The 16,062-nt window shown below is 43.6% G+C and overlaps 1 protein-coding gene and 1 pseudogene across 1 annotated transcript in view; one reads left to right on the top strand and one right to left on the bottom strand.

The window, feature by feature from the left end:
* OCA2 (OCA2 melanosomal transmembrane protein) overlaps positions 1-16,062 on the top strand; it is a 339,630-nt gene that overhangs the window by 176,712 nt on the left and 146,856 nt on the right. The window lies entirely within an intron of this gene.
* On the bottom strand, positions 13,059-14,247 carry LOC116481687 (large ribosomal subunit protein uL18-like; annotated as a pseudogene).

Raw genomic sequence — 16,062 nt, 5'->3', positions numbered from 1 at the left:
AGGATGTGTCTTTGTATTTTATCAAGTCTACTTCTGTGTCTTTCAGGAATGTTTTAAAATTGTGTTGTATAATATTTTGCACATTTTTTGTTAAATGTATTGTAAAATATTTAATCTTTGTTGATATTATGCATGTGGTTTTCTTTGGCAGTAAGTTCTCTACTGTTTTTTTTTGTGTGTGTATATAGAGGCCATTGGTTTTTGTAAGTTAATTTATCCTTAGTTGATATCCCTGTCTAATGTTAAATAGTAGCAGAAATAAAGGGTAAACACAGCAGGCCTATGACTGCCATGCTTAGAAAGGTCTACTTGCCAGGTTAGTCGTTGGCTGGCATCTGGGAACTCAAATTTCAGAAGTATTCCCACCATTATCTAACTGATAAGGACAGTTTACTGTGCCTAGACTGTTTATATAAGCAATTTGATTTATGCTAAACACCTGTTTTCTTTCTGGGAGTCTGGAATTTTGATATATGTTAGGCAGAGGATGATTATGTGTCAGACCCCAATAAAAACATGAGTCTCTAATGGGCTTATCTGGGCAGGAACATAACACTCATGTTGCTACATTTTCATTGCTGGGGCACTCTGTGAGCACCCCGGTGGGAGGAAGAGCGAGAAGGAAGCCTCACATGGATCTGTACTCACGTGGACTCCACATTCGTCTTTTCCCCTTATGATGTGGCTGTGTGTCCTTACTTCATGGCTGTAATGAATGGTAGTCAGGTGTGCAACTGCATGCTGACTCGCAGAATTCTTCTAGAAAATCTCCAAGTGTGAGGATGGTCTTGGAGATTCTGACACACTGATCATAGTGGAAATGCCTTTAGTATTTCCCTATTAAATATGATACTGGCTTTAGGATTAGATATATATACCTAATATAATTTTTTTTTATCACATTAACAAAGTATCCACCAACTCCTACTTTCTTGAGTGTTTTAAGCAAGAATGGGTGTTGAAATTTGACAAAGATTTTTTCCCCCCAGTATTTATGGAAATCATCATATTATTTTTCACTTAGATCTATTAATAGAGTGTATGGTACTAATGAATTTCCTAATATTGAACCAACCTTGAATTCTGGAATGAATTATCTTTTTTATGATTTATTATTTTCTTAATGTGGTCTTTTTGCTAATATTTCATTTTCTACTTGGCATTGATATTTATTAGTAATTCATGATATTCATAAGTAATACTTTTCTGTAGTACTCTTTTTTTTTTAATGAGTCTTTACCTGGTTTAGGTATCATTGTCACATTTGCTTCATAAAGGGAGTTAGGAAAATTTACCTTCTTTTCAATAATCTGAAATAATTTATAGATAATTGTGACTATCTGGTTTTTGAGGGCTTGGTACAATTCCCCTGTGAGACTGTCTTGGCCTGGCTCTTTCTTGGGAGTGGGCTAGTTATTTCTTCAATAACTTTTTATTTCTTTGGAAATAGGTCTGTTTAAGCTTTCTAAATCAGATGGGGTCAATAATGGCAATCTGTATTTCTCTAGGGAACTATCCATTTCACCTAGGATTTAAAATTTATTTTCACAGAAGTTTCCAAATTAGTCATTTATGACTTAAATTTTACTTCTGTTTCAATGATTATTTCCATGTTGTTCTTTCTTATTTTGAATATTTGTGCTTTCTCCCCCTTTTCCCCTTAATCAAATTAGATTGTGGTTTGTCCATCTTGTTAATTTTTTTCAAAACAACAACTGGGAGTTGGTTAATTAATATACTGTTTTTATATTCTCTATGTCATTAATTTCTGCTTTAACTTCATTATCTCCTTCCTTTATTTGGTGGACTTTGTTTTTTTCTAGTTTTTAGAATTGGATATTTAATCTTTTTTTGGTGTTGTTATTAAATGTGTTTAGTGCAATGATTTTCCTCTGATTACTGCTTTAAATGCATCCATTAAATTTTGATATGTAGTGTTTTCATCATTTTTTAAAAATTGTAATTTCTGTCTCTATTTCCCACAAGAATTGTTTCAATAGAACATTTTTAACTTTCCTCGCAGAAGGACCTTTCTGTTTTTCGTTTTTCTTAGTAATTTTCTAGCTTGGTTGCATTGGCAGCAAAGAGGTTTTTGTATTTCAAAATATTTCTACTTTACGGAAGTTACTAATTGCTATGGTTTGGATATTTGTCCCCTTCAAACCTTATGTTGAAATTTGATCTCAGTGTTGGAGGTGGGGCCTGATGGGAGGTGTCTGGGTCATGGTGTGGATCCCTTCTGAATGGCATGGTGCCATCTTTGTGGTAATGAGTTCTCACTCTATTAGTCCTTGTGAGAGCTGGTTGTTAAAAGAGCCTGGGGCCTCCCACTCTCTTGCTTCCTCTTTTGCCACGTGATCTCAGCATGCCCTGGGTCCCCTTTGCCTTCCCCAACAAGTGGGAGCAGCCTGAGGCCCTCACCAGAAGCTGAGTGGATATTGGTGTCTGCCTTTACTTTCAGAGGCTGCAGAACCATGAGCCAAATAAACTGTTCTTTGTAAGTTGGCTGGATTGGAATCCTTTGTTACACTTTTTTTTTCGTTGACTTATTTTTTAAAATGCTGCTCCATTGTCGTTTTGTTTATATGTTGATTTTGGAAGACCTAATGTCAGTCTGATTATTTTGCCTGTGGCCTTGATGATTTTTATCTTCTTCCTTGAAATCTTATAGTTTTACTAGAGCATATAACAGAGATTTTAGTTTTAAATATTAGCTTCACTCTACTATTTGATTTTTTCCCTAAGAGACTCCAATAAACATGTTATTCCTTCATTGCCCGGATTCCATTTCCACTACTATCTCTGCCCTTTTAATTTATCTATTTACTTATTCATTTTTATTCTCTCACTTGCTTTGATATCTTTATTTAGTGACCCTTGTTATATTTTCATTTTTGTCTATTGTCTTTTGGGCATCTTTTATTTCTCATTTCTTTTGTAAAGTGATTTCTCTGAGTACATAATAGTTGTTGCATATTTATGGGAGACGTGATATTTTGATACAATAATACAATGTGTAATGATGAAATCAGGGTAATTAGGATATCCATAACCTCAAACATTTATTGTTACTTGTTTTGGGAACATTCCAAGTCCTTTCTTCCAGTTATTTTAAAATATACAATAAGTTATTGTTAATTATAGTGGCCTTATCGTGCTATCAAACACTACAACTTATTACTTCTAACTAACTCTATTTTTTGTACCCATTAAACAACCCCTTATTTCTGAGGAAACTTGGTTACGTCGTCCTTGAGTTCAATCAACTTTTTATTTCTCCCTGTTATTTGCCCATTTCTGTTTTCAAATCTCTGATTTAAGGTGGGTTTGTATTTTTAATGCTTGCTTGAGGCTTGAGCATGGCGAATTCATCTTGAAGCGTGGGCTTGTAGTTTTCTTCTACATGCTTCACGGTTATTTTCAGAGGGGATTTTCCTCAACTGATATGTGTGACATTTCCGCTCCTGATAGCGTTTGCACTGGCTCTGTAGGTGTGACTTCATTTTTCTCTTGTTCATTTAATGCTGTTGGGCTTGCTTGTGTTTCGTAGGATTCCTGGCGCTCTTCCGTGGGCAGAGCACAGTCCTCCGACTCCTGTCTTGCAGAACTCCGCTTTTACCTCCTTTTCTTTTCCACTTGACCACTTGGTTGCCCAAAGGAGCTTTCCCTTCCTCTTTGCTCTTTCCTTCCCAAGGCTGCATGCCCCCAGATGGGCCTTTTCTGTGCTCCTGCTCCTTTCACAGCACCTCCCAGGGCCCAGTTCCCCCTGGCCCCTTCTGGTGGACCTTCTGATCACCTCAGCACCCCCTCTGACTTCCCTTAGGGCTTTCTGTCCATTTGCTGTAAAGCTTTGTGGCTGGGACAGCAGTGAGAGAGCAGCTGGGGTTTTGGTGGTATTTTCACTTTTCAGTTCAGATATTTTACACTTTGGGGGTTCTCTACCTTCACATTATGTGGAACGCATGGCTTTGTGTAGATTTTACTTTCTTTTCTTGTTTTTTTCTGTCTTTTGGGAGGAAATTTTGGGATAGAAGCAGTTATACCACTGCCATTGTCCTCAGCTATCCACGTTGAAATTTTTTTTTTTTTTTTTTTTTTGAGATGGAGTCTCATTCTGTTGCTCAGGCTGGAGTGCAGAAGTGCGATCTCGGCTCACTGCAACCTCTGCCTCCTGGGTTCAAGCAATTCTCCTGCCTCAGCTTCCCGAGTAGTTGGGATTACAGGCACCCACCACCACGCCCGGCTAATGTTTGTAATTTTAGTAGAGACAGGGTTTTGCCATGTTGGCCAGTCTGGTCTCGAACTCCTGACCTCAGGTGATCCGCCCGCCTTGGCCTCCCAAAGTGCTGGGATTACAGGCATGAACCACCATGCCCAGCCCCGTGTTCCCAATTTCTAAAAGGGAACCACTGTATGTTAATAAACAAACTGTGCTGTGGTGGCCACAGGCCAGGTCCGTGGAGATTTCAGAGGCCTACCCAGGCAGGCTTGAGGAGGTGGAGGTGCTGGGAATATGAAGAGCTGTTGCCTAGGATTCCTGGCCTTGTCCTTGTTACTTTGCAACTTGGTGTTCCCCAGTTTGTGCTGGAGTATTCCCAGGAGTTGGGGAGGATAGACTGTTGGCAGTAGAAGGAACTTTATACACTTAACCAAGCCCCATGATCAGTGAGGAGCTGAGCAGCTGCTCCATGTGTCAGCTGGTGTCTCCAGCCCACCCACTGAGCCGGCCCAGGTAGGACTGGGCTCCATCTTCTTCTCTGGGGCTGCCATTCTCAGCCACCCCTGCACCTCCCTAGTAGAGTTCCCTGAAATTGCCCTGTGTCTGGGCCAAGGATGCACCCCACACTGCAGTGTGCCATTCCTCCGTCCTCCAAAGCTCATCTGCGCATCTCTTCTGGTTCTCTTAGGCCCCAGCATGGTCGGGAGTCTCTCTCTGTCCCCCAGCGCTCCCAGCCAACAGCACTGCTCACTTCTGCCCCGTCCACCGGAATCTGCTGCAGTGGGCCCTGCTCTGGTCCTCCTGGGCTGGGTCGGGTGGATTTTGGAGCGAGTGAGGGAGCTGAACAATGCACTGTGGACTGGCTTCCCTTGTTGCTGCTCTGGCAGGACGGCATCTCCACAAAGGTTCAGAGGCGAAAGGAAATGAGAACCAGAGCTATGACTTGGATTCACAGGAAGCTGAATAAAGGGAAAGGAGAAAGTTTAAACTTATCTGCAGGCATCATGTTAAATGTAATGTTTTCTTGACAAATAGCCAGCACACTGCACTATTTTAAAAAATCCCCTCATTAAAAGCTAACACCAATTTCTTCCATATGGAAGAGTTTCTATGCTACAGGTTATTCTAATGAGAAAAAAAGAAAAGTGACTCACAATACTATACAATACCATCACATGAAATATTCATGTAAAAATTCACACTGAACCATTCTGAGCTTCTATTTCTTCTACTATAAAATGATCTATGTACTATGCAGATTGCAGATAGGAAATATAGAAAATATATCAAAGTATAATATAAATCCTATGCAATATATAGTTATATGCACACATAAATACATGTAAAATGGGATATTGTACAGCCATTCAAGATGATTGCAAAATTATTTTACTTTTTAAGTTTTTAAATTGTAAGATACTTCAAACAAAAGTACAGAATACTGTATGACACCCACATATCCATATGTAACAGATGTTAACATTTTGTCTTGTTCACTGCAAATATCATTTTTTGTTGTTTTATTTTCAGAAATAAAACACTGTAGAACCAAAAAAAAAAAAAGAAAATTCTTTTAGAACAAGAAGACACATTCTTATAGGTAAGAAATGCTATGCAGATATTAAAAATTAATTCCTGAGCACAAGAGTGAGCCAGGGTAATGCGAGTGCAGTTTGTCCCGAGTTTAAAAACCAGGACCTGCGGTTCCCAGGCCTTGAAGCCATCACTAAGGACCTGAGCCTCTCTCTCCACTCCCGCTAGGCCGCAGGGACCCGCTCCTGGGGGATGGAGGGCAGGAAGCAGGGGGCGAGGGGAGTTCCAAGCTCCTGGGGGAAGCCTGAGACTTTCCAGGGTTTTCTTCTCAGTAATAAAAGTGCCTCTGGGGCAACAGAGCAAGACTCCGTCTCGAAAGAAACCAAACCAAACAAACAAAAAAAAAACAAAAAGAAAGTGCCTCCTAGAGAGTGAGTGGGTGGGAGTTGGAAGTTGCTTCAGTCTTCACTTCCATCTCCCAAGCGACACTTTCTGAGCCAGGGTCCCCTGCACAGGCGTCCTGGAGCAGGAGGGGTGGCTGGTGGTGCCAGGAGAGGAGGGCAGCTGTGGGCCTGCGGAAGCACCACCGTGGCGGGCTTGGGGTTTCGGAGCACAAGATAACAGCTGTGTGAGAAACGGGGTGAGGACAGACAGTTGTGACTTACCCGAAAACCTGCTTTGAGGGTTCACGGCGCCGGTGACACAAAGGTGGAGTTTACTGCAGCCTGTCTCCAGCCTCACAGCAGCCCAGGGGAGAGGGGGCGCAGGAGCGCTGGGACCCCGCGGATCTCGGGGCTTCTCTCAGGGGCGCAGAGGGCTCCTCTCCTTCCCCTTGGCCTCCTTCCTTGCGGGGTGACCGCCCCTCGTGGCCTCCCTGACCCGGGTGCCCTGTGGGTGCTCCCGAGGGGATCGAGGTCGGGGTGGAGGATGTGAGCTCTGCAGGCCGCCCAGCCAGCGCCCACGTGCTCAGGTGCCAGCTAGGGACGCGGGTGTGAGTCAGCATGACTTGGAGGAATGCACTGTGCCTGGAACACTCTGACTCTGTCCTCTGCGCCTGCCAGCCGCCCCAAAGGTCAGGTCGGCTGCACGTAGTGTTTCTGCATATGGTGCATCTCCCTGTGGCCTCCCCGCCCCCAGCCTGCAGAGGAAGAGTTCCCAAAGCCTTTCCTAAATCTCCAAAGTCCCTCTGTTTCTCTGGTGGCACTTCACACTAGCTGTTTGTGTGAGGTGGGACTCGCCAGAGATGGACAGTTACTGCCAGGAGAGGCCCCTGCGTGTCCTGGGAACCTGGGATTCAGTGCCTGCTGAGAGACGTTTTAGGAGTGCAAGATTTACCATAGGCTTGGCGATGTCTTTTACTTCTTTTTAAATTAACTGAAACAACCCAGGAACTGGATTTCTTCAAATCTACCAATTTATACTTTAATTTGGGAAAAGGAAAAGCACTCACAAATAAATTTAATTAGTCAGTCTATGATTATGGTATGAATAAGTTCCACTTAAATATAATATTCCAAGCATAATAATTTGTTGAGTAAATCAAATCGTTGATACATCTTAGTGTTCCTAAAGTTAGGAAATCATCTAAGCTTCATAAAAAGAAAGCATTTCATGTATTTAAATTTTCCCCAGAAGTCCTTCTTTGTTAAAAATAGAAAAAAAAACAACAACATTTTTTTTTCATGACTTCAAAATTTGCAGATATTCTGTGCCTGGAAGGAATCAGTGGGGTTTCTCATGCTTTCCACACCGTAGTTCAGGACCGCAGCCTGGAAACTGCATGATGATGGAATTGCCATCAGAGGGAACATTAGAGGTTATTTAATCAAATCCTTTCATTTTATGAATACATTTCAGAGGTCAGATGAGTTGAGTGCTCTCCCCCTCCGCCCCCTGCCAGGACCCCTCTGGTCACAGTGGCTCTGGGTGGGCAACCCTGTTCCTCAGAAACCCCTGGCTCCTTGGGCACAACTCACTGAAGCCTTGTGTCCCCAGCCTCACATGGCTGCCCTGGATACTCCAGGTGAGCAGGGCCCTATTGGGTTGAACAGTTGTGACCTGCTACGTCTGGGGACTTACATGTGCATGTATTTCTATATCATCATTTAAAAATCTGTGCAATGTTGCATTGTAAGTGGATAGGCTATCATCAGCTTTTCCCCTTTTGTTGACATTTAGGTTATTGTCTATGTTTTTCCTCTTGAAACAGTCATGTAAGGAACATCTTTGAGCGTTGGGTGGTGACTATTTTCCACCCTCCTTGCTAGGTAGGGTCTTTCTCAGGAAAGAAAGAGATTATGTGCTCAAAGGTCAGGTTCGGGGAAAGAATGGGTGTGCTGAACTCCCGAAGAAAAGAGGCCATGACCTCATGGGCCTGAGGGGCAAAAGGGAGATGGGAGCTCCAGTGGCCTGTGATCACCTGTGGCCTGGCCAGAGGAGCCAGGAGATTCAGTGACCTTGTTCCTCCCACCATCAAGTCCTGCCAGGGTCTCCCATTGGCCAGACTTACCTGGATTCCAGAAGATGGGAGAGCTGCCAGCAGCAGGGCTGATGAGAAGGCTGGGGAGAAGACCAGGGGCAGGCCTAAAGGGCAATGAGCGATAGCCCCAGACAGTCCTCCACTTGTGCCTGTTAGGATTTTAAAAACATCTTTTGTCCAGTCCAAGAGAAAATCACTTGTCCTCAAAACAAGAGCTGTACAATATCCCATCAGCTACTGTGTGATATGGGGGTGATGTTGGTTCAGTAACACCTGAAACTTAAAATGTTAGCTATCCCAATGCTGTTCATATATGACAATGGAGAATAAGTGGGGGAAGAGAAGCAACAAAATACCATAAAACAGAGCTGCTGTAGCCCCGGCTTCCAGAGCTGATTCTGAAGTTTGAATTGTTAGTTAACTCACTTCTTTAATGCCACGTTCCCCTGACCTCTGCCACCACTTCAGATATGTGGTTTTTATCCACTGCTGAGGTGACCCAAACCATCATTCTCATAGGATCTGAGACCTTGGTGTTGTGTCTGTACTCGAGTGCCAAGGTGTGCATGAACTGGGACTACTGGAATGCAAGAAGGCACACCTGTGAACGCCCAGCTCCCGGCCAGTTCTTGCCAGTGTGAGGAAGCAGCAACCCAGTTCCCTCTGAGAATTGAAAGCAGTTATCTTGGACAGTAGAGGGACTCTCCTTGTCTGCTTGATGGTCATAAGGCATATGGAGCTTCACATGGCCAGGGAGGATTCTCAGCTTCCAATGAAATGCTGACACTTGTTGTAATACCTTGTTTCTTGTCTTCTTGGTTTAAGAGAATTTAAACAAGAGACACGTAGCAAAAGAAGTGCAGCATAGAGTATTGCAAAAGAAAAAGAATACTTTGAAAGTTAGATGCAGAATAGACAGTACACCCTGAGAGAGAGAGAAATTCAGGACGGGCTCCTCATAAGGATGAGACAACAAAGACCAGCACTAGGGAGTCTCCCATTGTGGGAGTCTTACATGATTATTTTTAAGGAGGTGGGAGAGGTGTTGCTAGTAAGAATGTTCTGGGTGGTCCTCTGGGTGCCCGTGTGCAGTAGCTGTACATGCTTGTTCATATATTGCATGTCTCATTAGCATCTTAAATCTCTACTCAGGGGTATGTTTTTGCTATTATAATGAGGGCAGGTAAAGTCAAAGTGCACATGCTCTCTAGAGGGGAAAGTCCCTACTGAAGATAGCTTTGCTTGAGTAGCTCAATTACAATGCAGATGCTGAGACTTACTGTGTTGACTGCACGGTCACCATGGTTGCCACATCCTGAGAACATGGTCACTGCCTTGACTGCCTATCCCGCCTCAGGTAATAAAGGTAATGGTACCTTTATTAGTTGTGTTTCCTTGGATATTAAGACCTACAAATCCCCTGAGCTCAAGATTATTAAGACAGGGGGCAAAAATTCCTGAAGTGGGTCACTGGGTGTAGTAATAAGGGACGGAGTGCTCCTATCTCGCTCCTTTGTTTCCCACACCTATGCTTCCCAGTGGGCTGTGACGGAGATAGTGACATTCATTGGTAATTTGTTTAAGCACATACTGCATGCTGTAGGGTGGCACCCCAACTTTGCAGACTTTTGGATTGCAGCAAATAGTACCTCTGAAGCTTTAGCAGGCCACTCTTCTATCCAGTCAGCTGCTTCTGGGTAATGGAGCACATGGTACGACCAGTGAGTTCTGGTGTGATGCACTGCCTTCGCTGTAGAATAAGCTCCTTGTCAAAGGAACTGAGTGAGAAACCAAGGACTGGAAAAGGAATTCTGTACATCAGTGAATGATGGGGCTGGATGAAGCTTTACAAGAAAGAAAAGGAAATCCTTATTTGTAAAATGTTTCTAACATTTCTAACCTAATTATAAGATTTCTAACCTAATCATAAATTTCTAACATAATCATAAGAGCCCTTGTGATTGGATTGTGCCCGCCTCTGTTGGTTAGAATAATTTCCCCTTCTCTGGGTCCTCAATCACTTCAGCAAAGTCCCTATTATCATGTGTGTTCATCTCCTATTGTTGCACAAATTAACAGAAATTGAGTGGCTTAACCCAAATTTATTCTCTTACAGTTTTAGAGGTCAGAAATCTAAACTCAATCTATTAGAGAGGGCTGTGTTTCTTCTGGAGGCTTCAGAAGAAAATAATATGGTTTTTCTTCTTTAGCCTTTTGATATGGTTAGATTACATTGATTAATTTTCAAATATTGAGCCAACCATGCATACCTGAAATAAATCCCCTGTGGTCATGGTGTATAGTTATTTTCACGTATTCATGGATTCAGTTTGCTAACATTTTGTTGGGAATTTTTAAGTTTATGAGATATATTGATCTGTAGTTTTCTTTATGCTAGCTTTGTCTGATTTTGGCTTCACAAAATGAGTTGGAAAGTGTTCCTTCCTGTTTTATTTTCTGGAAAAGATTATATAGAATTGATGCTAGTTCTTTACATGTTCAGTAGAATTTTTATTTTGTTGTTTAAGATTTGCTAGGATAATTTTATTAAGAGATTAATATGTATTTTTAGCAAGGTAAAAAATACAAATAATAATAACAACCCTTCTGTTCATAAATATCCCTTCAGGTGAAAACACTGGAAGTCACAACAATATAAAGAATGTGGCCCAAATAAAGCCCAAGTATTTTTTGCAGACTTTTATTTATTTTACCTACCATATGATCCATAATTCAACCTTTTATTCAGTTACTGGCTTTATTAGTCTGTTCTCACGCTGCTGATAAAGACATACCTGAGACAGGGAAGACAGAGATTTAATAGACTTACAGTTCCATGTGTCTGGGGAGGCCTCACAATCATGGCAAAAGATGAGGAGAAGCAAGTCACATTTTACATGGATAGCAGCAGGCAAAGAGAGAGCTTGTGCAGGAAAACTCCTGTTTTTACAACCATCAGATATTCTGAAATTCACTCACTATCACGAGAACAGTGCAGGAAAGTCCCATCCCCATAATTTAATCACCTCCCACCATGTTCCTCCCATGACTTGTGGGAGTTACAATTCAAGATGAGATTTGGGTGAGGACACAGCCAAACCATATCATTTCACCCCGGCCCCTCCCAAATCTAATGTCTTTACATTGCAAAACCAATCATGCCTTCAATAGTTCCCCAAAGTATTAACTAATTTCAGCATTAACTCAAAAGTACACAGTCCAATGTCTCATCTGAGACAAGGCAAGTCCCTTCCACCTATGAGCCTGTAAAATCAAAAGCAAGTTAGTTACTTCCTAGATATAATGGGGGTACAAGCATTGGGTAAATACAATGCTTGATGTTTTCAAGCATGGGTTCAAATGGGTTCAAATGGAGATGGGTTCAAATGGGAGAAATTGGCCAAAACAAAGGGGCTACAGGCCCCATGCAAGTCCAAAATCCAGCAGGATTTCTTAAAGCTCCAAAATGACCTCCTTTGACACCATGTCCCACATCCGTGTCATGCTGATGCAAGAGGTGGGTTCCTATGGTCTTGGGCAGCTCGGTCCCTGTGGCTCTGCAGGGTACAGCCTCCCTCCCCACTGCCTTCACGGGCTGGTTGAGTGTTGAGTGTCTGCGGATTTTCCAGGCTCACGGTGCAAGCTGTCAGTGGATCTACCATTCTGGGATCTGGGAGCTTCTCACACCTCCACTAGGCAGTGCCCCAGTAGGGACTCCTCTGTGTGGCGGCTCTGACCCCACATTTTTCTGCTGCACTGTCCTAGCAGAGGTTCTTCATGAGGGCCTCGCCCCTGCAGCAAACTTCTCCTGGACATCCTGGTGTTCCCATACATTCTTTGAAATCTAGGTGGAGGGTTCCAAACCTCAATTCTTGACTTCCGTGCACCTGCAGGCTCAACAGCACGTGAAAGCTGCCAAGGCTTGGGGCTTCCACCGTCTGAAGCAACAGCCTGAGCTCTGCCTTGGCTCCTTTTAGCCATGACTGGAGTTGCTGGAATGCAGGGCATCAAGTCCCAGGCTGCACAGAGCAGGGAGGTGCTGGGCCCGACCCAGGAAACTATATAACCATGACTGGAGTGGCTGGAATGCAGGGCACCAAGTCCCTGGGCTGCACAGAGCAGGGAGGCACTGGGCCAACCCAGGAAACTATATTTTTCTTTTAGGCCTCTGGGCCTGGGATGGGCTGGGCTGCCAAGAAGATTTCTTTTTTTTTTTTCTTTTTTGAGACAGAGTCTTGCTCTGTCGCCCAGGCTAGAGTATAGTGGCGCCGTCTCGGCTCACTGCAAGCTCCGCCTCCCGGGTTCACTCCATTCTCCTGCCTCAGCCTCCTGAGTAGCTAGAACTACAGGCGCCCACCACCACACCCGGCTAATTTTTTGTATTTTTAGTAGAGATGGGGTTTCACCGTGTTAGCCAGGATGATCTCGATCTCCAGACGTGGTAATCTGCCCACCTCAGCCTCCCAGAGTGCTGGGATTACAGGTGTGAGCCACTGCACCTGGCCTGCCAAGAAGATTTCTGACATGCCCTGGACACATTTTCCCCATTGTCTTGGGAATTAACATTCGACTCCTCATTACTTATGCAAATTTCTGCAGCTGGCTTAAATTTCTCCTCAAAAAATGAGATTTTATATTCTATTGCATTGTCAGGCTGCAAATTTTCCAAACTTTTATGCTCTGTTTTCTTTTTAAAGCTGAATACCTTTAACAGAACCCAAGTCACCTCTTGAATGCTTTGCTGCTTATAAATTTCATTTTTTTTTTTTTTGCTGTCAATAAGTTTATGGTCTTCATCTGAAAAATCATCATGGAAAATTGTTTGGTTTAGCTCTCAGAAGCCCACTTCTGAGCTCTGAGGAAGCTTGCATTCTTTTGAGCTACTCAATATTTCTTTTTTTTTTTTGAGACGGAGTCTCGCTCTGTCACCCAGGCTGGAGTGCAGTGGCACGATCTCGGCTCACTGCAAGCTCCGCCTCCCGGGTTCACGCCATCCTCCTGCCTCAGCCTCTCCGAGTAGCTGGGACTACAGGCGCCCGCCACCACGCCTGGCTAATTTTTTGTATTTTTAGTAGAGATGGGGTTTTACTGTGGTCTCGATCTCCTGACCTCGTGATCCGCCCGCCTCAGCCTCCCAAAGTGCTGGGATTACAAGCGTGAGCCACCGCGCCCGGCCGAGCTACTCAGTATTTCTTTTGAGCAAGGGACATTTTGGGACAGTTCCACTTCTTTTTAATTTTTTTCTTGGGCTTCTTCTCCTAGACGGGATTCTCTCATATAGCAGCATGAGCTTTCTTATACATCTCCTCTATCATGTCTGGAGTTACACTGTTCTTCCTGTATTGAAAGAACTGTTTCTGGTAAGCATCTTCATCTTCCTCCATTAAGTAGCACATGTAATCTGCAACATTCTGGCCCATGATGTGCTTCTGGTGTACTTCTGCATTAAATTCTTTGCTTTCAGAACCATAACCAGGGAATCATTTGGTACTGTGAGGGATAGACAAGCCTCTATCTACAGCTCTCTTCAAGGCACCAAAAACTTCATTGCCACTGGTAGTTCTGGCAAGGCCTGCATCCAAATAGCAGATAAAGGCACTTGGCTGACCATCAATGCTTTACACAATGTATTCCTCGCCAGTCACCTCCACTTGGCCTTCATAGATCTTTTCCATACCAAACCTATTGAGAAGGCTGCAGGCCAGTACAATACACTGCAGCGTAATTGGTCAGGCCAACCTTCAAACCATACTTTCGTAGTTCACATGCATATGCTGTGCATACTATCATATCCCCTTCTGTACCGGCATAAGCAACCTGATAAATAATATCTCTGTGTGTTACACAAGCTATCATCCTGTATTTGGGTGTGTTGTATTTATTTTTTGTCCTGTATCACCAAGCATTTCCAAGCATAATACTCAGTTTTACCCCCTTGCCATCTTCTAAATTTCACTTGATATCTCTTAAAAGTAGGCTTTATTCTTAACAACTTTACAAACCCCATCCTGTGGAACAGAGATCCCCATCCATGGATCAACAGAGACCTGCCCTCCTTAGAAATTTCTTCCTCCAGATACCCTAAGTCATGTCTTTCAAGTTCAAAGTTCCACAAATCTCTAGGGAAGGGGCAAAATGCCACCAGTCTCTTTGCTAAAACATAAGAAGAGTCACCTTTGCTCCAGTTCCCAGCAAGTTCCTCATGTCCCTCTGAGACCACCTCAGCCTGGACTTTATTGTCCATATCGCTATCAGCATTTTGGTCAAAGCCATTCAACAAGTCTATAGGAAGTCCCACACTTCCCCACATTCTTCTGTATTCTGAGCCCTCCAAACTGTTGCAACCTCTGCCTGTTACCCGGTTCCAAAGTCGCTTCCACATTTTCGGCTATCTTTTCAGCAGTGCCCCACTCTGCTGGTACCAATTTACTGTATTAGTCTGTTCTCACACTGCTAATAAAGACACACCAGAGAATAGGTTCTGGGCCCAGTGATATGTCACAATCACCCTTTGTGGCAGGTTTCAGTCAAAAAAGGAGAGTCACAACAGCTGGGTGATGGATACACAGACAGGTCCTTATGCTTCCTATAGGCAGGACCCAGCAAGGAGAGTTACATCGCCTACAGAAGACCCAGGAATTTATTCCTTTCTCTAAAAGTCTAGCTACAAATGCCAGCATCTCTCCTGTTGGCTGGTTTGTGGTATAAGTGTCGTCATCACAACTCTGAGCTGGGCTAAAGTATATGTCACAATCCAACCTTAAATATGCAAGGTCCAGGCAAAAGGTGAGAGTTACATCATCTAGGTGCTGAGTGCAGTGATGCATCACAATCCTTCTGTGGTAGGGTGCAGGCTGAAGAAGAGACACATGACTTTTGGGACCAGGCAGAAAAGTCAAGTCATTCAGGTTCCAGACAGAGGTGTATGTCACAATCACACATCATTTGGATGAAAGGCCCAGCCATATGTCACAATGCCACCTGTGGGCAGCACCAAGGCTGGAAAAGAGAGTCACATCTTCAAGGTGCAGAGTCAAACAATATGTCACAATCTCATCTGTGGGCTGGGCTGAAGCAGGAGAGTCAAATCACTAAGATGCTTAGCAGATGCATACAATCACACCTGGCTGTATGGCTACTGTCTCCTCACTCTTTTCTTTCCTTCAAAAAGGTCACCAGGTTTAGCTTAGAGACATCAAGACCCAGAGATAAGGTTTCTGTCCTTCTTTTAAACCACATCTCTATACAAATTCTGCTAAGCAGGTTCTAGTATTTCCACTCCTCCAGAGAGAATTCTATGGCCACATTCCTGAACGTAAACAGTTTCATTTCCCTGCTTTCAGGATGTCCTGGCATCTTAGCTATGCGTCTCCCAGTACCTGCAGATCACAGGGCAACAGAGGCTGTGACAAAGTCACTGGGGGCTCCAGAGGTGGTGGACGTGGAACAGTAGAGATAAATCCCAAGCTCTGGTGGGAGTGGGAGACAAAGGCCTGGTAGAATTTTCTAGTGAAACTGTATTGGGGGAACGTGCCCCCAATATTTCAACATAGGTTCTTTCTATTATCCATAAGTGTCAGCCGGCTGAGAAATAGAGACAGTATAAAGAGAGGAATTTTACAGGTGGGCCGCCGGGGGTGACATCACTTATCGGTAGGACTGTGATGCCCGCCTGAGTCTCAGACCAGCAAGTTTTTATTAAGGGTTTCAAAAGGGGAGGGGTTGTAAGAACAGAGAGTAGGTACAAAGATCACATGCTTCAAAGAGCAAAAAGCAGAACCACTAATAAGGGTCTAACAAAGATCACATGCTTCTGAGGGAACAGGACAAA

Source organism: Hylobates moloch, unplaced genomic scaffold (genome assembly GCF_009828535.3).
Source record: "Hylobates moloch isolate HMO894 unplaced genomic scaffold, HMol_V3 SCAFFOLD_14, whole genome shotgun sequence".
Lineage (NCBI taxonomy): Eukaryota > Metazoa > Chordata > Mammalia > Primates > Hylobatidae > Hylobates > Hylobates moloch.
The sequence above is the reverse complement of the archived record's forward strand: the minus strand, read 5'-3'. Positions and strand labels throughout refer to the sequence as shown.